We start from the raw sequence: 27321 nt of genomic DNA on the forward strand, positions 1-27321 counted from the left end.
TGTACTGTGCCATTCCACACTGTAAGCAACTCTACTCCCAAAAGAATGCTAGTGTGACATGAATTGATATAAAATATTATTGTCCCAGGCCCTGTTTATTCAGGATGCGTACATACATCAACCACGGCAGCAGGAAATGGAGAGACCTTGCAGGCTGGGACTCATAGCCATGATATATATTAAATTCTCCCAGTTTCTAAATCATTTCCATTTATCTCTGGCTCTTTTATTAACTGACACATTACATTTGAGAGATTACATTACACTGGAAAGATTTTCATGTGTAGATCTGCAGACAAATTGCGGTACCAAAGATAATTTATCACTATACTATCTAGTGGCTTTGTTTTTTGTTTTTATAATATAGACATGCCTTGCCTAGATTTAAAAAGATGGTTTTTCACAGGATAACACAAACAGGACAGAACTGATTAAACTGTTACCATATCTAGATTTCCAGGCATTTCAAAGATGCATATTGCTTTTTCCATTCATGAAGTTTCAATTGATTAACTTAGAGTGACTCGTCATCAATTTTAAAGTGATATAAAGTTACTCCTTGATATTAAAGTGAACCTCCGGACTAAAAATATATTCAGCAGAACTGAAAAGGCTTGGTGTTTTCTTTGACAGTTTCACAGCATCAGAACTTTGTTTTTCTTACCAAAGCATAATTTTTAGCTGTATTTTTATGTAAGCTCCACCCATCAAAGAAAAAAAAGCCTGGGCTTTTTTCCCTGATGCTGTGCAAAGCATGATGGGATTTACAATGTTGTTGTTGACGTTGTTTAGCAACTGGGAGGGGTAATCAGGACACAGGACAGTTGGAACTGTGTATCATACTCCCTGTCACTTCCTTACAACCAAAAAAATGGCTGCCATCATGAAATCAAACATTTGCCTGTTCTTTTAACACAGGGTGGGTAAGATATTATATTACCTATCTATTTTAATTAACATAAGTAGTGTAACTTAATATAAGTATGTTTGTTTAGGCTGAAGTTCCTCTTTAAGCATCCAAAAACATGTGTGAAGATGTTAAAGAGGAACTCCAGTGAAAATAATGTAATTAAAAACAGTGCTTCATTTTTACAATAATTATGTATAAATTATTTAGTCAGTGAGTTCCCAACGTAAAATCTTTCCTCTCCCTGATTTACATTCTGACATTTATCACATGGTGACATTTTTACTGCTGGCAGGTGATGCCACTGGAAAGAGATGCTGCTTGGTTTTTTGGCAGTTTGAAACAGCTGTTATTTCCCACAATGCAACAAGGCTCCCACAGTGTGATGTCAGAACCATTGTCCTGACATCACACTGTGGGAGGGGTTTCACCACAATATCAGCCATACAGAGCCCCCTGATGATCTGTTTGAGAAAAGGAAAAGATTTCTCATGGGAAAGGGTGTGTTAGCTACTGATTGGGATGAAGTTCAATTCTTGATTACGGTTTCTCTTTAAATGATAGACCAATTTAAAAAATAGCAGCTAAGGAGCCCCAGTGGGAGGTTTAAAGTGAACCTGAAGTGAGAGATTTATGGAGGCTGTCATATTGGATTTCCTTTCAAGTAATACCAGTTGCCTGGCAGTCCTGCCGATCCTCTGCCTCTAAAATGTTTAGGCATAGACCCTGAACAAACATATGCAAATCAGGTGTTTCTGAAGGTGCGTACACATGCACTACACCGTCAATGATGGGTCTGTCAGACCCTCCCGCTGGGCGGACTTTCAGGTGACAGTAGCGCGTGTGTACAGTCTGTCGGCGGACTGATAAGGCCATTTCCGAGCAATCTGCTCAGCGGATCGTTCAGAAACAGCCTTATCAGTTTGCCGACAGACTGTACACACGCGCTACTGTCGCCTGAAAGTCAGCCCAGCGGGAGGGTCTGACGGACCCGTCGTTGGCGGCCGTAGTGCGTGTGTACGCACCTTAACATTATTATCTTAAAAGATAAGCTGCATGCATGTTTCTGGTGTATCTCAGACACTACTTTAGCCCATGGGTGCACGGGTGCCAGCCTAGGTGAGGGTGACAGGTGAAGGCAGGTGGGGAGAGACAGCGGGAGCCGGCAGCTATACGTCCTGCACAGGACGCATTCTAAGCAATACTAACGGGTCATGAATGATCCGGTTCTTTTTAATGAATCGTTTCTTTTTTCTTTGAAACTTAAAAATCGATTTTCTCAAAACGTATAAGGTCTTTTCGAAAAAAAAATTTCCTCTTGTAGTCACTGCCCTCCTCTACATAACCTGCAAATTTGGTGTTTGGACTTTGCTATTAACCGCTAAAGTTGGCGGGCATTAAAAGTCTATGGGAAAAATGCGAACACAAACTTTTTTGAAAAAAAGTGTGGTTCACCGCGAACAACCAAAGTTCGCACGAATAAGTTCGCCGGCGAACCATTTGGGCCCCTTCCTCCTAAATAAGAAGTAGGTACAAAACAATCCTCTTCACTATTTGCTTGAGAGGGGATGAACATCAAGGGTCCCCTTGTTATTAAAGGGGACACCCAGATTGTACCATAAGCCCCCAAACCTACATGAGTGAGGTAGTTATTCCCACCTATTCTAGCACAAGGTAGGATGTCACTCTTATCTTTGGGATGGACAAGGGGGCTTTGTAAGGGAGAGAAACAATTTGCCCCTCTTGCAGAGTCTCCCCCCCCCCCCATGTCATGGACCACACAGGCTGTACTGTTCAGGTGGCAGAATCTCAAGCTGTCGTTTTAAAAATATCACCAGCCTACATGGGGTAAAAGCAGTTAAAGTGGCTTTGGAGGGCTGTGTCTTTCTTAATTAAAAGCAGCGGTTTGAAATGAGTGATATGTCTCTCATGCAAATTGTAATTTGTGTAAGTTAAAAAGGAACGGTCGCGAACATCTTAAAATTTAAAACACATACAAATAAGAAGTACATTTCTCCCAGAGTAAAAGGATCCATAAATTACTCTTCTCCTATGTTGCTGTCACTTACAGTAGGTAGTAGAAATCTGACATTACCGACAGATTTTGGACTAGCCCATTTTCTCATAGGGGGGTTCTGAGGGTTTTCTTAAAAAAAAAAAAAAAAGGCACTTGGTGAATGGCAGTTTCTCCTTCCAACTGCCAAAATAGTGTGCAGCAAGCAGGGAGGCTGGCCAGGATATTTGTGTTAATAATTTTCAGAGAATGTCTATATAAAGAATAAAGGCTATGTGTAACGATCGGTGTAACACAGAGAGGATCTGATTATCCGTGATCTGCAGTATCACCGATAATACAGATATATACCCGATTATTGATGATCTGCAGTATCACCGATAATCAGATATATCTCTAACCTCTGGACACCTGAGTAATATGAGTGTTTGGTGCAACAGTAATACTTTGAGGAGAGCACCCGTATAGAGGGTGCAAGGTAGTAAGAGATACTGCCCAAAGAACAGGCTCCCTCCAATGGCCTGAGGTTCCCCAAGAGGAGGAGTCAGGCTGAGAGTGGGAAGGACCAGAGTGTAAGTGACACCAATGGTGGAGTGTCACTGACAGGTCTGTGAACTATCTCTAAACAGAGGAGATCGTTCTCAAGGTCGTACAAGCCAGGTCGGCAACAGGCAGACAGATCAGATACAGAGACAAGAGACTGATACGGAATCCTAAGGCAAGCAAGGTTTGGCAACGGAGAATCAGATATAGTAAAGTACAAAATCAGAGATCAGAAGAGTGGTCAGGAAAGCAGAAGGTCATAACAAATAATCAAACAATGCCTAGACTTAGGTGTGAGCTCCTTGATCATCAACACCCCGCAACTAGTCTGAATATGACAAGATGGTAATGCTAATTCCTAGTCTTGGGTGTGTGTTCCGTAGTCATCAACACCCTGGAACTAGTCTGAAGGATAACACAGATATACAGTATTCCTAGTCTGAGGTGTGAGGTCCATGATCATCAACACCTAGGAACTGGTCTAGAGAATAACACAGATTCTGACAAAAGGTCTGAGTGCTTCCACGTAGTGATCGCAATGACAGACACCAGAGGAATGACCAGCACCCAGTATATATACTATAGCACTCTCCAGCGCCTCCCCTAAGTGCTGGACCAATGAGAAACTGATGCAATTGTCAGCTGACCGGCTTGGTCAGCTGACTCGCTTCTGGCTGTCATAAAAGCTCTGCCTCTCAGCGCACGCGCGCGCGTCCTTCTGAACCTGTGTGGACTATCAGTCCCAGCCACACCAGACATGTGTTGTAACCCATTCGCTGTGGTGAACGCGGAACCAGCTGCACCGCTATCAGAGCATGCGGCGGTTTCTCCGCGTTCAGCCATACCATCAGATGTAGGCCTATGCGTGCAAACCGCCGCGTTGGACGCGGAATCCGCCGCCTTGTTCTCAGGACATGCGGCGGTTTCTCCGCATTCAGTCATGCTAGCAGATGCAGGCCCACGCGCGCAACCTGCCGCGTTGGACGCGGAATCAGCCGCCTTGTTCTGAGCACCCGCGGCGGCTTTTCCGCGTTCTCACACTATGCTGAGAATCCCCCATAGAGAGATGGACTAGCCCAAAACCTGTCGGTAATGTCAGATTTCTACTACCTTCTGTAAGTAACAGCAGCATAGGAGAAAATAATTTACGGCTCATTTTATTCTGGAAGAAATGTACTACTTATTTGTATGTTTTAAATTTTAAGATTTTCATGACAGTTCCTCTTTAAACAATTAGCCCCTAACTCTAGCAATTGCTGTGGTCAAATTGGGCCCTGTGTGTTCTTATTCAGTTTGATATCAATGCAAGCTGGTTTCAAGTGTGTTAGAGACTACTTAGGCAAAAATAATAATAATAATAAACTACCAACATATTACCCTGACAAATAGTATTTTCAAGGTAATAAACATGCTGTAATGATCTGCTCTGCTGTCTGCAGAGGCAGACAGCTTTTTTGACCATTTTTTTAGGTCTGAGTGCTGCAGGTCCCTAGAAAAGAGACCTGTCTTCATTCTGCAAGTTTCAGAGTTGCTGTTCTGGTGAGGAATTTGCATCCACTTGTCATGCAAATTGCTTAGCTGCTTCCTTTGATGGCTTGCAGTATAAATACCATTTCCTCCCAGAATTCCTTGCTGGTCATAAAGGTTTGTTCCTGCTAACTTTCCTGGAGTTTCAGCCCTCTGCTGATTGTTGGCGAAGATTCTAGTGTAGTTAATTATTGGGGAGTGCATCTTGCATTCTATATAGTGCAGTCAGGCTTTGTATTATTTGTACTGTTTATTCCTGTGCTGTTTTGTCTGGTCCCTGCAATTGTACTGTCGCCTGTGGCGGCTGGCAGTAAATTGTTTGGTCTTGTTCCTAGATCGCATTCGCCCTGGCGGTAGTGGCGGTGGATCTCCTTTGTCTGTCTTGGAGTATAACCTTAGCTGCGGTTGCTACTGGTTACTCCTTTAGTCTGTCTTGTCCAGCACGAACGCTTGCTGTTGTCTGGTGGGAGGCAACCGATTAGCAAGCGTTCGCGTTATTTGTCTGTCGTCTTTGTTAGGTTCATTTGTTAGTCAGGGTTGGCATGCTTTGTCTCTGTTGCGCCTCTCATGCGGCGACCGCGTTCAGGTAGTTCGTTTGTAATTTACTTTGACGTTCAGATTGTGGTTCTTTGCTGTGTCTTTCCTACTCAGTCACGCCCTGTCTCATTCAGTCTTGTGTCTCTATTAGCAATCGCCATTCTGGCGATTGCTTTCTTACTTTGGTTTTCGCTGTTGTATGTGAACCGTCGCCGGGTGGCGACTGGATTGGTGGACATACATACATTCTGTCTCTGTGCTCACTCTCTCTTTAGGGTTGCTGTGTCTTCCCTACTCAGTCACACTCTGTCTCATTCAGTCTTGTGTCTCTATTAGCAATCGCCATACTGGCGATTGCTTTCTCACTTTGGTTTTCGCTGTTGTATGTCAACCGTCACCGGGTGGCGACTAGATTGGTGGACATACATACATTCTGTCTCTGTGCTCACTCTCTCTTTAGGGGCTATCTTGCCCTGTATTGTTTCACCTCGTACAATTTCCATCTGGCATCTGTGGCAGTGCAGAGGGTTAATTCCTCTGCACTCCACAGCTCCATCTGCCAGTGGGAATTCCTCTCTACAGGTGCATTGCACCGAAGCTGAGTTCTGTTATTTTAAATGCTTGTTACACATGCTAGCTTTTATATTCGTTGTACTATGTTTTTCCTTTAAATTATGTCAAATTTTCATAAAAAATTGACGACTGGATGTGATGAATACATAAATACAAGATTTACATTTAAACCAAAAGAGATGGTAAAGTGTATATGCATTATTTTCATGCAGTGAAAAAAAAAGGAGATCTAGACAGGGCATGCTTATCATTGCTAAATATAAAAATGCTGTGTAACAGTTCACATGCAGTGTAGTACAATGTGAATGTGCTAAGCATAGACAGAATATTAAAGATATCCAGGGCAGTTGTGCCATTAGAGAATATTTTCTTGCATAATGCTTAAAAATGAGGTCAAGCATAACTTTCATAGAATTACACTAGTGTTTTATGAGTTCATAAATTTCAAAAGTGCAAATGTGTTTTGGTATTATTGGAAATCAGAGCTGCAAGATCTGCTGGAACTTATTTTGAGGAAACAAGATAATAAAATGATTAGAAGAAATGTCTGTGACTTGAAATACAATCTTATGAAGTGACAGAATTTTAAAAGACGCTGAAAGAAGGACTACAAAGCAATAGTCACAAGGCGTTTTTACACCAGAAATGTCTGAGATGCAGAAGCAGTTCAGTCCTATTTAAATGTAAGCTTTTGATGCAATTTTGGTTTTTATGTGAATTCTGCTAGAAGTTTTCTTTAGCATTGCACATCGCTTATTGACTACTATTTCACTATTTCTATTTTAATTAAGGCTTCTATATATTTTGATATAATCAAGTCTTTTTGATACCCTTATTCCTCATGCAAGTTGGTATTTCCCAGAACAGCTAAGTCCATAACCATGGGGTTGGAAGAATAAATGGGAAGGAATTTTATGAGGGGTGGAAATCCTTAGCCCCTTGCAAAGCCTGCTTGTCCTCAGCCCCTTGCAAAGCACTCTTGTCCTATGTCAAACACAAGGGGCTCATCCTGTGGAGTTTCCCTTTAATAAGGGGTTCCCCAGATATCTGCTCCCTCACAGGGTAATGAGCAAACTACCGTAGTTGCTGCCGTATAAGACGCACTTTTTCTCCCCCAAAAATTGGGAAGAAAAAGTCACAGCATCTTATAACAGCAAAAGCAGGCTGTGCCTGGCACCCCACACCCCACCCCTGTGTGCCTCTCCTCCCTCCCCATTTTGTCTCCAGGGCCCCCTGTACGAGCAGCGCCAGTGGCCTACCTCATCAATCAGGTCTGCAAAGATTTCAGATAATCGGCCTCTCTGTGCTGCTTCCTCTAGTGCCAGGCTTCTAATGATGCATCATCAATGAATCCCGGCACTAGAGGAAACCACACAGAGAAGCTGGATGTCTGCAACCTTCACAGGCATGATGAATGAGGTAAGACGCTGCCACTGTTTGGAAGGGGGGGAGGCAAAGACACAAGGGGGAGGGAGAAAAGACACGTGGGGGGGAGCCATGCATAGGGAGGGCAAGGACCAGAGGCAGAGGCGGCCTTACAGTCATGGCCGGATTTCTGGGAAGGCCACATAGGCCATGGCCTAGGGCACCAGATAAACAAGGGGCGGCCTGCAGACAGTGGGCATTATTTTCAAGTGTCCAAACAAATGAAAGTGGTCAGGATAACTGCACTATTAGTACCAGCTGGCATCTGCCTGTGCTGTACTACAGGCAGCTGCAGTCCGTTAACCAAACGTTTGTGAACAGTGTGTGACTAGCAAAAAGCCAGACCTTGTCCAATGACATAGCAGCAGCTGCAGGCAGTTACAGAAGGCCGGTTCTCACCTACTTGATGTGGGGGATGAAAGGACCAGGGGCAGCACCAGCAAATATTACAGAATACAGAAGGCAGCCTCTCACAGTACCCATTTCTTAATTATTGATTGGGCAGCGCTGTTACCCTGGAGACAGCAGTGGGTACAGGCCTCACTTTTACGTGTTGCTGACCCCACCCAATTGTCCAATTGTGAGCCACTTTTGACTATGTGTGTGTGGTGGATGGCTCCCACCACGCCCATCACCTGTAGATCGCTTGATTGACCAGTTCCCCCGTGTGACGTGATTGATTCACTTCACGTTGCCATGAAGACCTCAGCACTAGCCGCAATAGTGGACACCATCGGCCCAAAATTTTTTGGGTGTCTGTGTGTGTGGAGAGAGGTGGTAGGATACGGTTTCGGTTGGGGCGGCTGGTAATAGTCGGCCTTGGGCGGTAAGAAGTACAAATCTGGCCCTGCTTACAGTACGCGGGGCCTGGGGCGAGTGTCATATGCGGGGCCTAGAGACACAGATATTCTGTGGATACATACATACATACATACATACATACATACATACATACATGCTGTATATGCGCGCACGTGCGCACACACACAAACACACACACACAGATATGCTGTGGAAACACGCACACACTGTGGAAAAATTCACACTCTGTATAAGTTAGATAGGTAGGTGCCACATTGTCGGTGTGGTCACACATTTTAAATTTTTTAGGTTACATTAGTGGATGCAACAGGTTATTTCAGACCCCTTTATTAGCAGAAACCCCAATTGACAAATGCAGCCACTGTGTGCCCCCAATAGACAAATGCCTCCACCATGTAACCACAATAGACAAATGCCACCACCATGTCCCCTCCATTAGACAAATGCCACCACCGTGAGACCACAAGAGACAAATTCCACCACCATGTCCCCTCCAATAGACAAATGCAGTCGCCATGTGCACACAATAGACAAATGTAGCCACCATATGCCTTTAATAAAGAAATGCAGCAACCATGTGCCCCAAATTGACAAATGCAAAAAGGAAACATTAAATTTAAAAAAAAATTGTACTCTACAACCTAGGTTCTCAACGTGTGGTACGCGTACCCCAGGGGGTACTTCTGATGGTTCCAGGGGGTACTCGGGCTTGATATAATTAACCAAGAATAACACATTTAGAGTTTTAGAAAATTATAAATCTTATTTAAACACCAAATTAGTGTTTTAGCTAATTAAATGCAATAGCAAATGCTTAGAAATTGTTCAGAACCAATTATAATGTACTACGATTAAATATATATGTTTACTATGCTAGGGGGTACTTGTTGAGTACAGGGTTTTAAAAGGGGTACATACCAATAAAATGTTGAGAAACACTGCTCTACAAGACAGAAAAAACAAGTCACAATCCCAGCCAAACCCACACCCAGTGCTTTGTATACACAAGTCAGTCATGCACTGATCCATAAGATGAATGGTATACAAACATTTATACTTAAAGTGGACCCAACTTAAAAATACAAGATTTCAGAAATAAAATCTATTTTCTAAATTATAATGATAAATAGCAGCCTTTTTTCAGCTGCATGATGGCAAATATAAAATATTTTACATTTATTGGAGGAACCCCTCCCTTCCTTTCAAATTGCCGGGACAGAAGCTGTCAAACTTATGGAGTAGGTGGTGTCCAGCAAAGGAGGAATTGCTAATGGCTGCCACCTGTATAACCCTAGTTGTGAAAAGAGAAGGCTGAAAAGCATGCACTGAAATGCTCATAGGCTTTAAGGCGTGTTTATTTATCTTTGTATGTGTCAGAGTGGTGCAACTAAATATTTTGAATTAAAAAAATATTTGGTTTGGGTCTGCTTTAACTGGGTCTTCCTCCAGCCCCTGTAGGTTGTAGTATCACTCAATGTGCATCCAGTCCCATCCGTTCCTCTGCTGCCCACCCTGGTAGTTGGGGACTATTGTGCATGCACTGCCCCGGCCATACTTGTGCTTGGTCTTGTTCCAATGGCCAGGCGCGTTCATCGCCTTGTAATTGTGCAGGCTCAAAACACTACCATCCATGGGAATGAGACCAAGCACATGCACAGCCAGGGCCACACATGCACAGTAGTCTCCGAGCACCACAGTGGGCAGCAGAGGAAAGGTCAGAACTGGATGCACACTGAGGGAGCCCACAGCATACCGGGGGCTGGAGGAAGATCAGGTCAATAGAAATGTAATTATTGTATAAATGCTTGTATACCATTCATGTCAGGCACACTTTAAAAGCATACCAGTTGTACATAAAGTAAACCTCTGTACTACATTACACAACAGGCATTGCAAAGGGTATATTTCAGGGAACTTTTATAAAAATGTCTATCAAACATATACCGGAAATAAGTCTATATAAATAAGCTCTGATAGGCATCATGTAGCAGCAGCAGCGTTGTGCAGCTCACTGATTTTTAGTTTGCTGAGTTTGCGTGCCGTTTCCTTATCTGGTGCACTTAATTACCTCTGGCTGCCCTTCAGAGCTGAAAGGGTTACATTAATTACAGCTCCACTGGAGGTCTGACTCACCTGTGCAGTACAGGGCTGGATGCAGGGAATTGTGCTGTGACTGAGCTGTCACCGTTTTCCTCGTGTGCTCAGGGGCGCCTCTAGCCATTTTGTCACTCCAGGCGAAAAAACCTGTGGCGTGGCGTGCCCTAGTGTTGGGCGAACATCTAGATGTTCGGGTTCGGGCCGAACAGGCCGAACATGGCCGCGATGTTCGGGTGTTCGAGCCGAACTCCGAACATAATGGAGTCAATGGGGACCCGAACTTTCGTGCTTTGTAAAGCCTCCTTACATGCTACATACCCCAAATTTACAGGGTATGTGCACATTGGGAGTGGGTACAAGAGGAAATTTTTTTTAGCAAAAAGAGCTTATAGTTTTTGAGAAAATCGATTTTAAAGTTTCAAAGGGAAAACTGTCTTTTAAATGCGAGAAATGTCTGTTTTCTTTGCACAGGTAACATGCTTTTTGTCGGCATGCAGTCATAAATGTAATACATATAAGAGGTTCCAGGAAAAGGGACCGGTAACGCTAACCCAGCAGCAGCACATAGCAGCCCAAATAAACAGGTTTTTGTGACCCTAGGATATGACCTCTTCGGCCTAGGGGCCCGAAACTCACCAGTCATGTTCCTCCTAAGGGTCCTTCCTCAGGTCAAAATGGAAGAATACCAGCAGGCCCTTGTGGAGACTTTAGAGAAGAGATTGACATCCTCCCCCTCCTCTAGCCAGTTGTACGCCGACAGACTGACTTCCGCAAACCCAGGACGACCAGGAGGGCAGCAAACAACACAAGCCGCAGCTAGTGCCCAAAAGGGAATGGTATCGGCAGTGTCCTTGGAGTGGGAAAATTTTCTGACACCCATGCAGCAGCACACAGAACAGCAAGCGTGCAGATCCACCTCCAACACCGATTGCCTGGAGAAGATGGTCAAGGACTACATGTCAGATGGCATAGCTGTGTTGAACAATCCATCTGCACCCTTCAACTATTGGGTATCGAAGCTAGACACCTGGCACAAACTGGCAATGTACGCAATAGAGGTGCTGGCTTGCCCGGCAGCCAGCGTTATGTCGGAACGCTGTTTCAGTGCTGCCGGAGGCATCGTCACAGATCGGCGTATCCGCCTCTCCACAGAAAATGCAGACCGTCTGACTCAAATTAAAATGAATCAATCCTGGATTGGAAACGACTATGCAACACTCCCAGACCCCAACCAAGTAACATGAACAATGAACATCTGTGATGGGTTAACGTTTCCGGTCCCTGTTTATTGAACCTCTCATCTGTATTACATTTATGACTGCATGGCGACAAAATGCAAATTGCTATCCGCACGCTTCTTGTCCTCATGCAAGGCCTGGGTTGTTGTGTCTCAAAGCGTGACCTTCTCCTCCTGCGCCGCCCTCCTCCTGTTCCATCACGTGTGCTGCTGCTGGGTTAGCGTTACCGGTCCTTTTCCTGGAACCTCTCATCTGTATTACATTTATGACTGCATGCCGACAAAATGCAAATTGCTATCCGCACGCTTCTTGTCCTCATGCAAGGCCTGGGTTGTTGTGTCTCAAAGCGTGGCCTTCTCCTCCTGCGCCGCCCCCCTCCTGTTCCATCACGTGTGCTGCTGCTGGGTTAGCGTTACCGGTCCCTTTTCCTGGAACCTCTTATATGTATTACATTTATGACTGCATGCCGACAAAAAGCATGTTACCTGTGCAAAGAAAACAGACATTTCCCGCATTTAAAAGACAGTTTTCCCTTTGAAACTTTAAAATCGATTTTCTCAAAAACTATAAGCTCTTTTTGCTAATTTTTTTTCCTCTTGTACCCCTTTCCAAGGTGCACATACCCTGTAAATTTGGGGTATGTAGCATGTAAGGAGGCTTTACAAAGCACAAAAGTTCGGGTCCCCATTGACTTCCATTATGTTCGGAGTTCGGCTCGAACACCCGAACATCGCGGCCATGTTCGGCCCGAACCCGAACATCTAGATGTTCGCCCAGCCCTACACGTGACCCGTTTGGCCAATCACAGCGCTAGCCGAACGTTCCGGTAATGTTCGGCCATGCGCTCTTAGTTCGGCCATATGGCCGAACAGTTTGGCCGAACACCATCAGGTGTTCGGCCGAACTCGAACATCACCCGAACAGGGTGATGTTCTGCAGAACCCAAACAGTGGCGAACACTGTTCGCCCAACACTAGCGTGCCCCCCCCCCCCCCCCCGAAAATATTCATAATACAGCAGCGTTTCACCAGAAAGTAATCGTAATGTGGTAGCGTTTCACCAGAAAATTGTAATGCGGCAGCATTTCACCCCAACAACCCACCCCACCCTCCGGGGCTGTGCGGGGGCCCTAGCGCTCCATGCGACCAATTGGACGGCCTCATGCACCAGACTCCTCTGGGGGAGAGAAAATAAGATGGAAGAGGAAGAGAGAAGGAGGAGGGAGAGGCAGCATAAGATGGAAGAGGGAAGGGGGCAGAGAGAAAGGGGCTGGAGGCAGCATAAGATAAAAGAGGAGAGCCGAGGGAAAGAGACAGCATCAGATGAAAGAGGGGCAGAGGAACAGATAGGGGGGAGGGAGAGACAGCCTAAGATGGAAGAGGGGGAAAGATGAACAGAGAGGGGAAGGGAGAGACAGCATAAAACAGCAAAAGCATAAGGAGCAGCACCATGGCAAAGTGGTTAGCGCTCTCGCCTTGCAGTGCTGGGTCCCCAGGTTGGAATCCCAGCCAAGTAAACATCTGCAAGGAGTTTGCATGTTCTCCCCGTGTCTGTGTGGGTTTCCTCTGGGCACTCCAGTTTCCTCCCACATCCCAAAAACATACAGATAAGTTAATTGGCTTCCCCCTATAAATTGGCCCTAGACTTCGATACATACATAGACATAAGACTATGGTAGGGATTAGATTGTGAGCTGCTCCAAGGGACAGTTAGTGACAAGACTATATATACTCTGTACAGTGCTGTGTACAGATGGAAGAGGGGGCAGAGGAAAAGAGAGGGGGGGGGAGACAGCACAGGATGGAAGAGGGGGAGAGGAAAAGAGAGAGGTGGTAGAGACAGTGCTAGATGGAAGAGAGGGGGGAGGGAGAGCACAAGATGGAGGATGAGGAGAGGGGGGAGAGGAAAAAGAGAGCACCGAAACACAGCAGGTTACAGCCTAACCAACTTTCACATAAACTTCTCCAATCAAGACAGCAGAGCACATTCTTGCAGCTATTACATTAGTAAACAGTGGTCTGCACACAGGACCTGTCCTGTTCATCAGGCTGTCTGCATACCTTCTGTTCTGTCCGTGCAATGCAGCCTACAGCATCTCCCAAGCAGGAGCAAAAGCCACTGTCATTCCTCCTGACTCCCGGGGCTGTGTTGATCTCTTGTGGGGAGGGGAGGTGGGGCAGGGCTCCTACACGGACACTTCACATTCTAATGTATCCACTCTCACTGTGACTGCGTCTGCCCCTGGCTGGCTCCCTCCAGTGTCTGTGCAGCCAGTGACACAGGGGGGTCAGACATATGCTGGGGCATATGCTGGCTGGTACGCTGGCTCCTGGATTGACTGGTGGGGGCGGAGTTAAAGGCTGGGTAAACACTTTACCCGTGTGGCTGATGAGATGCAGGGGCGTGTTTTAAAGGAGGAGCCTGGTGGTAAAGCCCAGCAAAGATTGTTTTATTGGCTGGGGAGAAGGAGGGGGCGTCTATGGAGGTGGAGGTACTGTAGTGAGCACATGGAGGCAGCGTGTTGAGCCCTCCGATTCGGGAGCTTAAATTAAAAAAAAAATTAGAGCAGGGAATACGTCTGCTGTGTGCGGGGCCTTCTTCAGACGCGGGGCCTGGGGCGATTGCCCCACTTGCCCCCCCCCCCCCCCAAAGGCCGGCTCTGACCAGAGGACACATGGAGAGTCTGGGGTGACTTGGGGGAGACTGGAGGACACATGGGGATACAGGAGGAGGCATGGAGAAGACACAGGAGGAGACAGGGTGACACATGGGGAGACAGGAGGAGGATGCATAGGGGAGACAGGAGGACACATGAAGGAAACATGAGGACACGACATGGGGGATACAGGAGGACACATGGGAGACACAGGGTGACACCATTCGGGGGTGGTCATGTACAAGGCACGCCTGAAATATGAATGCACCAGATTTAGTTTATATTTTATTTCCCCCTGGTTTTTGCGCACTAAACCTAGATGCAACTTATATTTCGGAACTTCTTATACGGCAGAAAATACATTACGTCTAACTCGTTCTGAAAAATACTGCTTAACTTTCACTTTGCTTCACTGATCTTACTTTGAACCCTAGAAAAAACATTGTATAATCATCTTGCAGCAGCTTTCCAATCAAGGCTTTTTTGCTGGTGAGTCAATAGGTAACCCTAGCAGGACATTTAAAAAGGAGATTTAAAAATGCTTTTGCTGGGATTCCAAGTAAGATCAGTGCAGCAGAGGTACGCAGTAATATGGATGACCTTTGGTGAGTCTTCGTTCAAGACTCTCATAAGATCCTTGAAGAGTATATCATTTGGGACAGACTGCAAGACTTAAATTACAGTGAAGGACATTATGAAAAGCCTGTTGTGAGAGGAAGAGTTTATTAACCACCCTGGCGTTCTATTAAGATCGCCAGGGCGGCTGCATGAGGGTTTTTTTTAAATAAAAAAAAAACTATTTCATGCAGCCAACTGAAAGTTGGCTGCATGAAAGCCCACTAGATGGCGCTCCGGAGGCGTTCTTCTGATCGCCTCCGGCGGCCAAAAGTAACACGGAAGGCCGCAATGAGCAGCCTTCCGTGTTTGGCTTCTCCTGTCGCCATGGCGACGAGCGGAGTGACGTCATGGACGTCAGCCGACGTCCTGACGTCAGCCGCCTCCGATCCAGCCCTTAGCGCTGGCCGGAACTATTTGTTTCCTGCTGCGCAGGGCTCAGGCGGCTGGGGGGACCCTCTTTCGCCGCTGCTCGCGGCGGATCGCCGCAGTGCGGCGGCGATCGGGCAGCACACGCGGCTGGCAAAGTGCCGGCTGCGTGTGCTGCTCTTTATTTCATCAAAATTGGCCCAGCAGGGCCTGAGCAGCACCCTCTGGCGGTAATGGACGAGCTGAGCTCGTCCATACCGCTAAGATGGTTAAATATTTTTCAAGGTGCCAGTGTTTTGTTTTTTTAATGTCCTTTAAACCTTTGTGGGAATAGGTATGGGTTGGCTCCGGTAAAATAGGCGCAATAAGCGAGTGAGTCATTTGGCCACCAGCAAGGATTGAAGTGGGGTACTCACTGGGAGGAGTACCTAGGGCACCAGGAGAGTGGACACAGGGGCCGGAGCTTTAATGGGCACTTGGCTACAGTATAGCCTAGCATTGGGGAGTGTGCGTATAGTGTACAGTGTTCTGTTAGGTGTAGGGGCAAAGTTAGTCATAGGGGGGAAGGGGTAATATGAGAGTTAGGGTTGTAAAGCCGATATTAGACCATTAGTAATACTACCAATATTTTACTACCATTTCACCGGGCGCCTTGATTAAACATGCTTTTTCCATGTCTGCATATGGGTTAACCGTATACCCCTACATTCTATCCTGGGGCATCCATATGTGTGGCCCCCCTTATGGACGGCATGCACATATTCCACCTTAAAAGGACACTATAGCAAAGAAAAAACTGTGGCATTTGAAATAATTTCATTTTTTCCCATAGTAAATGTACTGTAAAGTTTGCACTCCCTATGTATCTACGGTATGTACTTACACTAAGTATTATGATCTAATGTCTGTAAACCTTGTAATGATTTTGAACTAGTCGATCGCCACTGAAAATTCCCAAGGTTTCCTTTTTTTAAAAAAGTATTTCTTGGGAAAAGAGTTATACAACAATGCCAGCTGGCCTCCATACTTACATGCCACTATTTCCAAAGCTAAAAATGTGCCACTAACGTTCAAGGAGAGCTTTTAAAAAAGAATGAAAATTTGGGAATGCTGGAAAATGTACTAGTCCAAATCATGTCAGTAAGAAGGTCAGTGTTATCGGGTTATAAAGCTTACTGCAAATGACGGACACATAGAAAGTAAAACATTTACATTGGATTTGCTGTAGGACAAATGTCTGTACATGTACTGTATGCATGCATTTAAAATTTTACAGTTTTTCACTATAGTGCCCTTTTAATTCCCACCATTCCCCCTCTTCCAGGCTTAGCTACACCACTTTTTCAGGGACACATGACAATGAGGATAAGCACCTTGGCCTAACATTTTATAACGCTATTTTACTAAGCAGTAGAACAACCCACTTTGTAAAGACACTATCCAGTGTTATGCAGGATGATATTCCCCAAAGGGTGGAGCCCTATGCTACTGGTTTCTAAATTCCTTAAAGGATAACAGCTTGTTAGTCCTTAAAGAGGAAATCCAGTGAAAATAATTTAATAGAAAAAGTGCTTAATTTTTACAATAATTATGTATAAATGATTTAGTTAGGGTTTGCCCATTGTAAAATCTTTTAAATCCCTGATTCACATTCTGACATTTATCACATGGTGACATTTTTACTGTTGGCAGGTGATGTAGCTGCTGCTTGCTGTTTTAGCAGTTGGAAGCAGCTGTAAACAGCTATTTCCCAATGCAACAAGGTTCACAGACAGGAAACTGCCAGGAGTACCATGGTCCTCACAGTTTCCCGTGGGAGGGGTCTCACCACAATATCAGCCATACAGAGCACCCTGATGATCAGTTTGTGAAAAGGAATAGATTTCTCATGGGAAAGGGGGTATCAGCTACTGATTGGGATGAAGTTCAATTCTTGGTCGGAGTTTCTCTTTAATGCTAGAAATAGTTGTAACTGAATTATGTCCCCAAGAGACTGTTACCAATATATTATGCTGTAACATAACTGGAACAAGTCTGTAACAAACAACAAGACTCTGTCAGCTAATTCAAGAAGAAACTGTAGGAGGTGCCCTAAAGATGCTAAGAATCTAGTTAACAAGTATAAGAAAAGCTTTAAAGCTAAATTTTCGTGAATACCTTCTGTTTTAAGAAGGCAAACAACACAAAGCTTTGGTTTTAGTAGGATGGCTTTTCGGTCTCTTTTAGTCCCCTTTACTTTCCTTGTGGATTTGGGTCACCCTGAGCTGCTTGATAACTCTGTTGTACTGGTCCAAGCCCTATCCTATAGAGCCATATCAATCCCTGTCATGCACCGAAGAGGACCAAAAGTCCAAAACAGGCTGTCTGCATGTGGGGTTGGTGTAGGTCTGTAAAATGTAAAGCTATAGGCATGCTATACACCAGCGGTTCTGGATGTAAGCCTGGCTTCAGGGGCATAAAGATATAATTTGCATTATTCAGGAAAATTGCATTGTTGGCAAACACAGATGTTCACTTAAAGCTGAATTATCGCAAATATCTTCTGTTTTATGAAGGCAAACCACACAAGGCATTGTTTTTTAGTATGAGGGCTTTTCGGTCTTTTTTAGTCCCCTATAATTTCCTTGTGGTTTTGGGTCACCCCGAGCTGCTTGGTTACTCTGAGTATAGGATTAGGGGCTTGATTCATTAAGCTGCGCTGATGAAGGAGCAGCCGCTATGCATGCTCTACATAGCAGTGCTTGCTGCCATGTAAGAAGCGTGCCTTCCTTAGTTACGTGCATTGCTTACATAGCAACGCATGTAACTTTCAATGCAGGCGGTCCTTTGAAGTATCACAACCCCAATACTTCACTAGTGGCCTCTACTAGGTCAATTAACATGTTCATTGATATAGTAGTGGCCGCTAGTGAATAATAGCGGTCGCAATACTTGAAAGGACCGCCTGCATTTAAAGTTACATGCGTTGCTATGAAGCAACACGTGTAACTAAGGAAGGTACGCTCCTTTCATTGCAGCAAGCGCTACTCTGTAACGCGTGCATAAAGGCCACTCCTCCTCTAGCAGCACAGCTTAATGAATCGAGCCTTAGGAGTAGATTCTGATTCTGATAGTTTGATCTTACCTCTATCAAAGAACAAACCGCATGAGGTAGATACAATATTTATTGATGCTCATAAGACAACGCATTTCATGGGTACTGGCAACTGGCCAGCTTCCTCAGGTCAAAGTTGCAGCAGTCATGAGTGTGGGCGATCGATTTTCCATAGAACTAAACGGAAAATTAATCAGAAATCAGATAGAATCTGTTGGAAATAATCAATCTGACAGTAAATAGGACAAAAAAATCTCATTGTGTGTACCTAGCATAAAGAAGCAGGATTGATGGTTACCCATAAAGTCAGTGGGCCATATGCAATTCACTTGTTCCCTTATGTTTTCTCCTAGGTTGTATTTTCACATCTCTCATCAATAAAATTCCCCTAAAGCAACCAGCAAGCAAGGAATTACTCAGAATAATTTTGGCAGTACTTTTCACCTATTTTTAGTACTTTTTCAAACGCAGAGTGCTCATTAGAGGTGTAGCGAACGGTTCGCCGGCGAACATTGGTGGTTCGCGTTCGCCTGCGCCAGGCGAACTTTTACGGAAGTTCGATTCGCCCCATAATGCACTATGAGGGTCAACTTTGACCCTCTGCATCACAGTCAGCAGGCACATTGTAGCCATTCAGGCTACAGTAAGCCCTGGAGCCCAACCCCCCCTTATATAAGGCAGGATCCGGCGGCCATTACACTCACTCGTGTGCCTGCTAGTGAGAGGAAAGGGACAGCTGCTGAAGACTTGTTCTTCTAGGGACAGATTACTTAGGTTCTTGGCTGCTTAGTTTGCTCCTGGCTGATTGTTATTGCTTTATAGCACCCTAGCTTTTGTCAGAGCTCATCCTGTACTTTTTTTTTTTTTTACACTGTGTGTCAAACTGACACTTTTGTTGCATGCACAGCCTTGCTAATTGATAGTGTGTGTGCCACTGCCAGCAGCCCAGCACATTCAGTGACGGACTGCCTATGTGTGTGACAGGGAGCTGCACATTGTACTACCCAGTACTGCATATACCCAGTACCTGTTGTGTTTACTTAACCCACCTCATCACTGCATATACCTAGCTTTGTGTTGAGTGAACCCAGCTCACTGCATACACCTACTACCTGTTGTGTTTACTTAACCCACCTCATCACTGCACATAACTACCTGTAGTGTTGAGTGAACCCAGCTCACTGCATATACCTACTACCTGTTGTGTTGAGTGAACCCAGCTCACTGCATCCTACTACTACCTGTTATGTTTTCTTAACCCACCTCATCACTGCACATAACTACCTGTAGTGTTGAGTGAACCCAGCTCACTGCATATACGTACTACCTGTTGTGTACTTAACCCACCTCATCACTGCACATAACTACCTGTAGTGTTGAGTGAACCCAGCTCACTGCATATACCTACTACCTGTTGTGTTGAGTGAACCCAGCTCACTGCATACACCTACTACCTGTTGTGTTTACTTAACCCACCTCATCACTGCATATACCTAGCTTTGTGTTGAGTGAACCCAGCTCACTGCATATACCTACTACCTGTTGTGTTGAGTGAACCCACCTCACTGCATCCTAGTACCTTTACTGTTCAGTGAACCCAGCTCACTGCATATACCTAGCATCCCCACGAGATGGACAAAATGGACAAACCAGGTAGAGGAAGAGGTAGAGGCAGACCCAGAGGAAGACCACCAGGCACCGGCAGGTCTGTGCGAGGTGGTGTTGCTGTGATTTCGTGCGGACCTGCCCCAAAATACAGTGCTCAGAAGAAGGCACGTGCCATCACTTCCCAAAATCGTGAGGAGGTGATTGAGTATTTAACACAGAACACCTCATCTCCCGCAGCCACCAGCGCTACAACAAGCACCACATCCGCTGCATTTGACACTTCGCAGGAGTTATTTGGTGGTGGTGAAATCCCCGATTCACAGCCACTACTGCAACAACAAGAAGAAGGCGCAGGTACACCACCTCCTACGTCTGAGTTAGGTGGGGATAGTATGGACGTAACGTGTGTGGAGGGGGCTGATGAAACACCTGAAGTTTGTGCAGTTGAGGAGGTGTCTGAGGAAAGTGCAGCTGGCCAGGAGGATTATGATGACGATTATACGGATACCACATAGGTTCCTGGTAGAGGAGATGACCAGGGGGACAGTTCAGAGGAGGAGTCAGAGAGGACTAGGAGGAGACGACTCCATGATAGAAGCAGAGGGAGCTCGTCCTCAGAAACAGCTGGGGGCAGTGTCCGGCTCCATGTATCGCCAGCTATGGCCAGACAGCCAACATGCCCTTCAACGTCAGCTGCTGATGCCACCGTAGCGCCATCACCCCAGGGGGCTCAGCGGTTTGGAAAATTTTTAACGTGTGTGTCTCAGATCGGAGCAAAGCCATCTAGTGTCTCTGCCAGCAAAAATTGAGCCGTGGAAAGGCCAACTGTCACGTAGGGACAAGTGCTTTACGAAGGCACCTGGAGAGAAGGCACAAACAGCTATGGCAAGAACACCTGAGGAAAAGCAGCACCCCTCAAAAGACAAGCCGCGGAGAACAACCGCGGCAGCCGTCACAAGGGGCTTCTGCTGCTCCACGTTCCCATGGTATTGTTCGTGGCTGGGGGGAGGAAGAATGGCTACACTTAAACAATTTAAAAATACAACCATCTAAACTTTCAACCAATTTAAAAATACAACCATCTAAAAACTTTCAAACAATTTAAAAATACAACCATCTAAACTTTCAAACTATTTAAAAATACAACCATCTATCATTTTCAAACAATGTAAAAAAAAAAGGGCAACAAAACTTGCCCTCCGTAAAACATTCTTGGCAAATGCTTTCGACTTGGTTTGTCTTCCGCTGGCTCAAGGGTCCATCTGACCACAGATGCCTGGTCTGCAAAGCACGGTCAGGGCAGCTACAGCATGGGTCTCAGCAGGCTCCCACTTCGGGCCGGAATCCAACCTTCATTTGCCGCGGTGACAATGTCAGACTTGCCCTCCATAACGGATTCCTGTTAAAGGATTTAAAGTTAATTCATTTCAAATACACAGCAGGGCCTCGAAAGTCCACCTCCTGTATTGTTATTTTTGGTCACTACCTCGGGGCGGGCGTGCATGCCTGCCTGCTGCCCTCCTTGGATGTGTAGTGGTAGCCGTTTCTCAGGCTCCACACCGGATTCCATCCCTCATTCCCCAGCCATTACCCGGGGTCACAAATGGCAGACTTGCCCGCCTCCATATGATTCTCGTGAAAGGAATGTGGTGTCATCTTTGCCCGCCATAACTGGTTCTCGTTCAAGGATTTAAAGTACATTCATTTCAAATACACAGCAGGGCCTCGAAAGTCCGCCTCCTGTATTGTTATTTTTGGTCACTACCTCGGGGCGGGCGGGCGTGCATGCCTGCCCGCTGCCCTCCTTGGATGTGTAGTGGTAGCCGTTGCTCAGGCTCCACACCGGATTCACACCCCTCATTCCCCGGCCATTACCCGGGGTCACAATGGCAGACTTGCCCGTCTCCACAGGATTCTCATTGTAGCGGTACTGAACAAGTACACAGCAAGTAGAAAATGTAATTTAAAAACAAAACGTAAGCTTTTTAACAATGCCATGGAAGGTTGAGAAGGAAGTCACACATTACCTGACATCACTGAGTGAGGAAGAGCAATCTCGCCATGTTGCGCAGTAGTCCAGCATGGCCATCACTCACTACATAAACAGCTGTTTGCGGTGCGTTACACAGTGATTTTGGTGTGTCAGTGTGAAGCAGTACTCGAATTACACTCCCTGATTGATGTATACACATGCAAGATGTTTTAAAGCACGTTAGGCCTGCAATTTAGCATTCAATGTGATTTCTGCCCTTAAAACGCTGCTTTGCGTCACATCCAGATTTTTCCCCGGGACTTTTGGCATGTATCCCACTCCGCCATGCCCCCGTCCAGGTGTTAGACCCCTTGAAACATCTTTTCCATCACTTTTGTGGCCAGCATAATTTTTTCTATTTTTTCCCCATTGAAGTCTATTGCGGTTTGCGAACTTTTCCGCGAACCGAACCTTCCGCGGAAGTTCGCGAACCTGGTTCGCGAACCGAAATTCGGAGGTTTGCGACATCTCTAGTGCTGATATGCTGAGTTATTTTAAACAGAAGTTGAAAAATTATCTCCTAGGAGAAAACATAGGAACTAAAGTGAATTGCATAGGACCCAGTGAGTCAAAGGATTTGACAAGCATGCATAATTTTAAAATGACAATACTCCCTAAAGCAATTAGATAATTGTGAGTTTTGAAGGATCTTCCCTAGACAGACGGAGGCTGCCATAGCAGTATGCAGGTAAACCTGATATGGGAACATGTAGATAACCTACAAAAGGTCACATTTATTTCTCTGCTTAACCACTTCACCACTGAGGGGTTTTACCCCCTGACCACCAGAGCAATTTTCACCTTTCAGCGCTCCGTCCATTCATTCGTCTATAACTTTATTATTACTTATCGCAATGAAATGAACTATATCTTGTTTTTTCTGCCACCAATTAGGCTTTCTTTAGGTGGGACATTATGCCAAGAATTATTTTATTCTAAATGTGTTTTAATGGGGAAAATAGGAAAAAATGTGGGAAAAAAATTATTATTTTCAGTTTTCGGCCATTATAGTTTTTAAATAATGCATGCTACTGTAATTAAAACCCATGAAATGTATTTGCCCATTATTCCCAATTATAAAACCATTTAAATTATGTCCCTATCACAATGTTTGGCCCTAATATTTTATTTGGAAATAAAGGTGCATTTTTTTCAGTTTTGCGTCCATCCCTAATTACAAGCCCGTAGTTTATAAAGTAACAGTGTTATACCCTCTTGACATAAATATTTAAAAAGTTCAGTCCCTAAGGTAACTAACTATGGTTTTTTTTTATTTATTGTATATATTATTTTTTTTAAAAAATTACAAAAAATAAATAAATTGGGGAGTGTGGGAGGTAATGAGTTAATTTATTATGTAAAACAATGTATTTGTATGTGTAAAATGCATTAGGGTGTAGTTTACTATTTGGACACAAGATGGCCACAGTGAGTATGTTTACATGCGACCTGTAAGCGACCGGAAGGACGCTTACAGGAAGCAGTAGGAGGCTGGGAGACTCACAATGATCTCGCTGTTTCTGAAAGAAGCAGCAGATCATTGCGGGGGCTTAGATCAACGAACGGGAATGGATTTTCCCGTTCATTGATCTCCGGGTAAAGCGGGCGGCGGCGTGCACGAGCGGCGGTAGCGCGGACAGCGGCGGGAGCGCGGAAGGTACGGATTTCTCCGTCCCTGGTTTTTTAGGAGGGAAAAAAGGGACGGAGAAATTCGTACCGCCGGGGGTAAAGTGGTTAAACTTTATTTTCAGATATAGATACGCTTTGGAAGATCACATCGAATGATGTATGGCTATTTGACAGTGAAAAGTAATCTGGAAAAAAAACACACAATGATTATAAGTCCCACAAGTATTTTCTTGTTAGGAGTTCATCATTAAAGTCAAAATTAAAATGCTTATAGACTTAAAAGTATTTATGGGAATGAGAAATGCATTAATCACTGTCTTGCTAAAATGATCATTGTTCAAGTACTAAAGCAACCTTCAATCCAACCTGCAAAGGGAACCTATTTAGAGTAACTTTGAGCTACTTATCTGGCAAAGAGTCAAGAAGAGACACATTCATTTGCATGTGCCTTGCATACTGACAAGCATCTTTTCCTTATCAAGGTCACTCAATATCAAGGCCATTAAATTAAGTTTTCCCTTAAAATAAGGTCTCATTACCAAGACTAATTAAAGGATGAAAAAAAAGTCTCAGCAATTCTTTTTATCTGGAAAGCCTGATTCATGAGTAGGCAATTCCTTGCACAGAAATTCTGAGTTGAAATGAGTTCAGGATATTTTACGGATGATTTCTGAAATCTGGGCAGAATGTCACTAAGCTAAAGTTCCCATCATTCTTTGTAGTTGCTGGGCAATTCCATTCTTCTAGTAATCTGCTATTTTAAATGAACTAATTAAAAATATTGTATTGGTTTTCATTCCCAGACTGTTCTATTGCTTGCACACTCTCAAAGGTTGAGGGCAAATATTCTGAAAAGGACATACATGGCCACTAAAAGCATGCAAAATACAGTAGGTACTAGTCTAAAATGTATGCAGATGTAGGATGTCCACCACAGTGCCGGTTTAAGCAACAATGGGGCCCCAGGGCAAAATAAACCTGGGGGTCCCCCCAACAGATACCCCAGAACAAAAATCGGCATTAAAGAGACACTGAAGCGAAAAAAAAAATATGATATAGTGAATTGGTTGTGTACTATGAATAATTATTAGAAGATTAGCAGCAAAGAAAGTATTCTAATATTTTTATTTTCAGGTATACAGTGTTTTTTCTAACATTGCATCATTCTATAATATGTGCAGATTACACAACACTCAGCATTCAAAATGATTCTTTCAGAGCAGTCTGTGAACTAATGACCTCTCCTCTGGCAGAGAAAAAGTAATTAGTTCACTTACAGTTGAGATAATAAAAGTCAGAAAACAGCCCTCTCCACGACTTTGAAAGTCGTAGAGCTTATGGCTTTTTTGCATAGAGATAACAACTAGAGTTTCCTAACTTTTCCTGTACTGGAAACAATTAGACTGATATATCTGATCTTAATGTTTTATTTCTTAGCTGTACTACACATACAAATCATAATATCATTATTTTTTTTTTCGCTTCAGTGTCTCTTTAAGGGACCTTTTTTGCAGCTGGTATAGTCAGGGTCTGAAGCCCCAATCGGTCAGAGCTCCACATTCTGGCTACCCCACCCTGCATGGGGGACAAGGGGTTAAAAAGTTTCAGGAGGGGGACCCCACATAATTAAAAAAAAAATAAATTCCCGCACTCTAAACATAAAATTTTTGGGGGGAAAATAGGAAAAAAAATGCCAGGGATCTTCATACAGCCATATTGCGGCTGTATAGCGATCCCTGGCCAACGCGCTGCGGCTGCATATGGGCCCCCTGGAAACCCCGTCAGGAAATGTATTGCTCTTTCTTTTGATGCATGTAAAAATTACACTACCGTTGGGTTTGCTACTAAAAGTGACATTTACCGCATTTACAAGTATACATTTTCCTTTAAAAACTTTAAAATCAGTTTTCTCAAAAACTATAAGGTCGATTTGAATTGTTTTTTCCTCTTGTAGCTACTGGGGGCCCCTACAAGCTCTGGGGCCCTGGGGCAATTGCCCTCTTTGCCTTTATGGTAGCGCCGGCCCTGGTCCACCAAGGGGTACGGTGCAGGGTAAATAGATATACATGCAATATACACTCCTAACTAAAGGAGCACTATGGTGAAAAATTGTAAAATTTAAAATATGTGGAAACATACAAATAAGAAGTACGTTTTTTCCAGAGTAAAATGAACCATGAATTACTTTTCTCCTATGTTGCTGTCACTTACAGTAGGTAGTAGAAATCGGACAGAAGCAACAGGTTTTGGACTAGTCCGTCTCTTCATGGGGATTCTCAGGGATTTATATATGTTCAAAAGCACTTAGTGAATGGCAGTTGCTCTGTCCAACTGCCAAAAAACTGTGTAGCGAGCAGAGAAAGCTGGCCAGCATCATTATTTAAATCCTTTTAAGGGAATATCTGTATGAAGAATAAAAGCCTTGCTGAGAATCCCCTATGAAGAGATGGACTAGTCCAAAACCTGTCACTTGTCAGATTTCTACTACCTACTGTAAGTGACAGCAACATAGGAGACAAGTAATTTATGGCTCATTTTACTCTGGAAAAAAAACATACTTCTTATTTGTCTAAGTTTGCACATTTTAAATTTTTACATTTTTTTTGTCATAATGCCCCCTTTATAAAAAACATTAAGTGAACACTGTAATCCATATTATTAGTATTAGGACCGATTCACACTGGCAATGTATTGGCAAACAGATCCATGAAAACCGATCTGATTACCGGTCGATCGGATAGTTTTCCCTCCGTTGCCGTTCAGCTGCTTCCATTTCATTTCCCCACATCCCGCCCAGACCTTCCTTCACCAAAGTGGACTTTGCTCCTTAGTTCGTTTCTTTACTAGTGTGAAGAAATGTTCAATTTTCTCATTGCCCCCAATGCAGTGCTTCAGGATCCTTATCCGTTCCGCTGGGCTCATTGGTCCGGAAAAATTGCTGCAGGAGGAAACTTGCAGTCCATTCAGCGGATCATGCAGAATGGATCTGTTTGAATGGACGGATGTGAATGAAATCATAGGTAATAATAGTAATAGTGGATCCATTTGCATCCATTCCAATCCATTCCCTTCCCTTTGTTTTGTACCAGTATTACTTTTACAACCTACATTTACGTTTTGTACCAGTATTACTTTTACAACCTACATTTACGTTTTGTACCAGTATTACTTTTACAACCTAGCTACATAACTTTGTGCAACAAATTCATAGGATTAACTCTCATGGGACTTGATGTTTTTTATGCTTCTTCTGCAGGAAAATATGATGTGCTTATTGAGGATAACTGTTGTATCTGTATATCTTGCATAGTTGTAGGTCCTATACCTACTTGTCCCAGTCTCTTAGTGGTTAGCAGTGTGGTTAAAGGGCTATAGTCTTTCTGCAGTGTAAACCGTCGACCTCAAAGATATGTTCTCCATTTTCCCAAAGCCCAAACACATGCTAGAGCTTTTTTTTCAACTGTAGAACTGGACTGTTCACAATGAGCTCCTTAACATTATCAAAACTTTTCTGAGCAGCCTCTAACCAGACAAAACTAGTAAAGCTCGCATCAGCTCCAGAACTGAGGCATGGAGACAAGTCTCAAACACCATGAAGTAAGACCCAAGAATAAATGCAAGGTCTGGAAATCAGA

At 44.3% G+C, this 27321-nt stretch overlaps 1 long non-coding RNA gene across 1 annotated transcript in view; it reads right to left on the bottom strand.

Moving 5' to 3' along the window:
- LOC137528337 (uncharacterized) overlaps window positions 1-25979 on the bottom strand; it is an 85690-nt gene extending 59711 nt beyond the window's left edge. The window contains exon 1 of the long non-coding RNA XR_011023368.1: window positions 25898-25979. This is a non-coding gene — a long non-coding RNA (uncharacterized lncRNA). The remainder of the gene's footprint in view (window positions 1-25897) is intronic.
- Window positions 25980-27321: the final 1342 nt, after the last annotated feature.

This window comes from Hyperolius riggenbachi, chromosome 8, assembly GCF_040937935.1.
Source record: "Hyperolius riggenbachi isolate aHypRig1 chromosome 8, aHypRig1.pri, whole genome shotgun sequence".
Lineage (NCBI taxonomy): Eukaryota > Metazoa > Chordata > Amphibia > Anura > Hyperoliidae > Hyperolius > Hyperolius riggenbachi.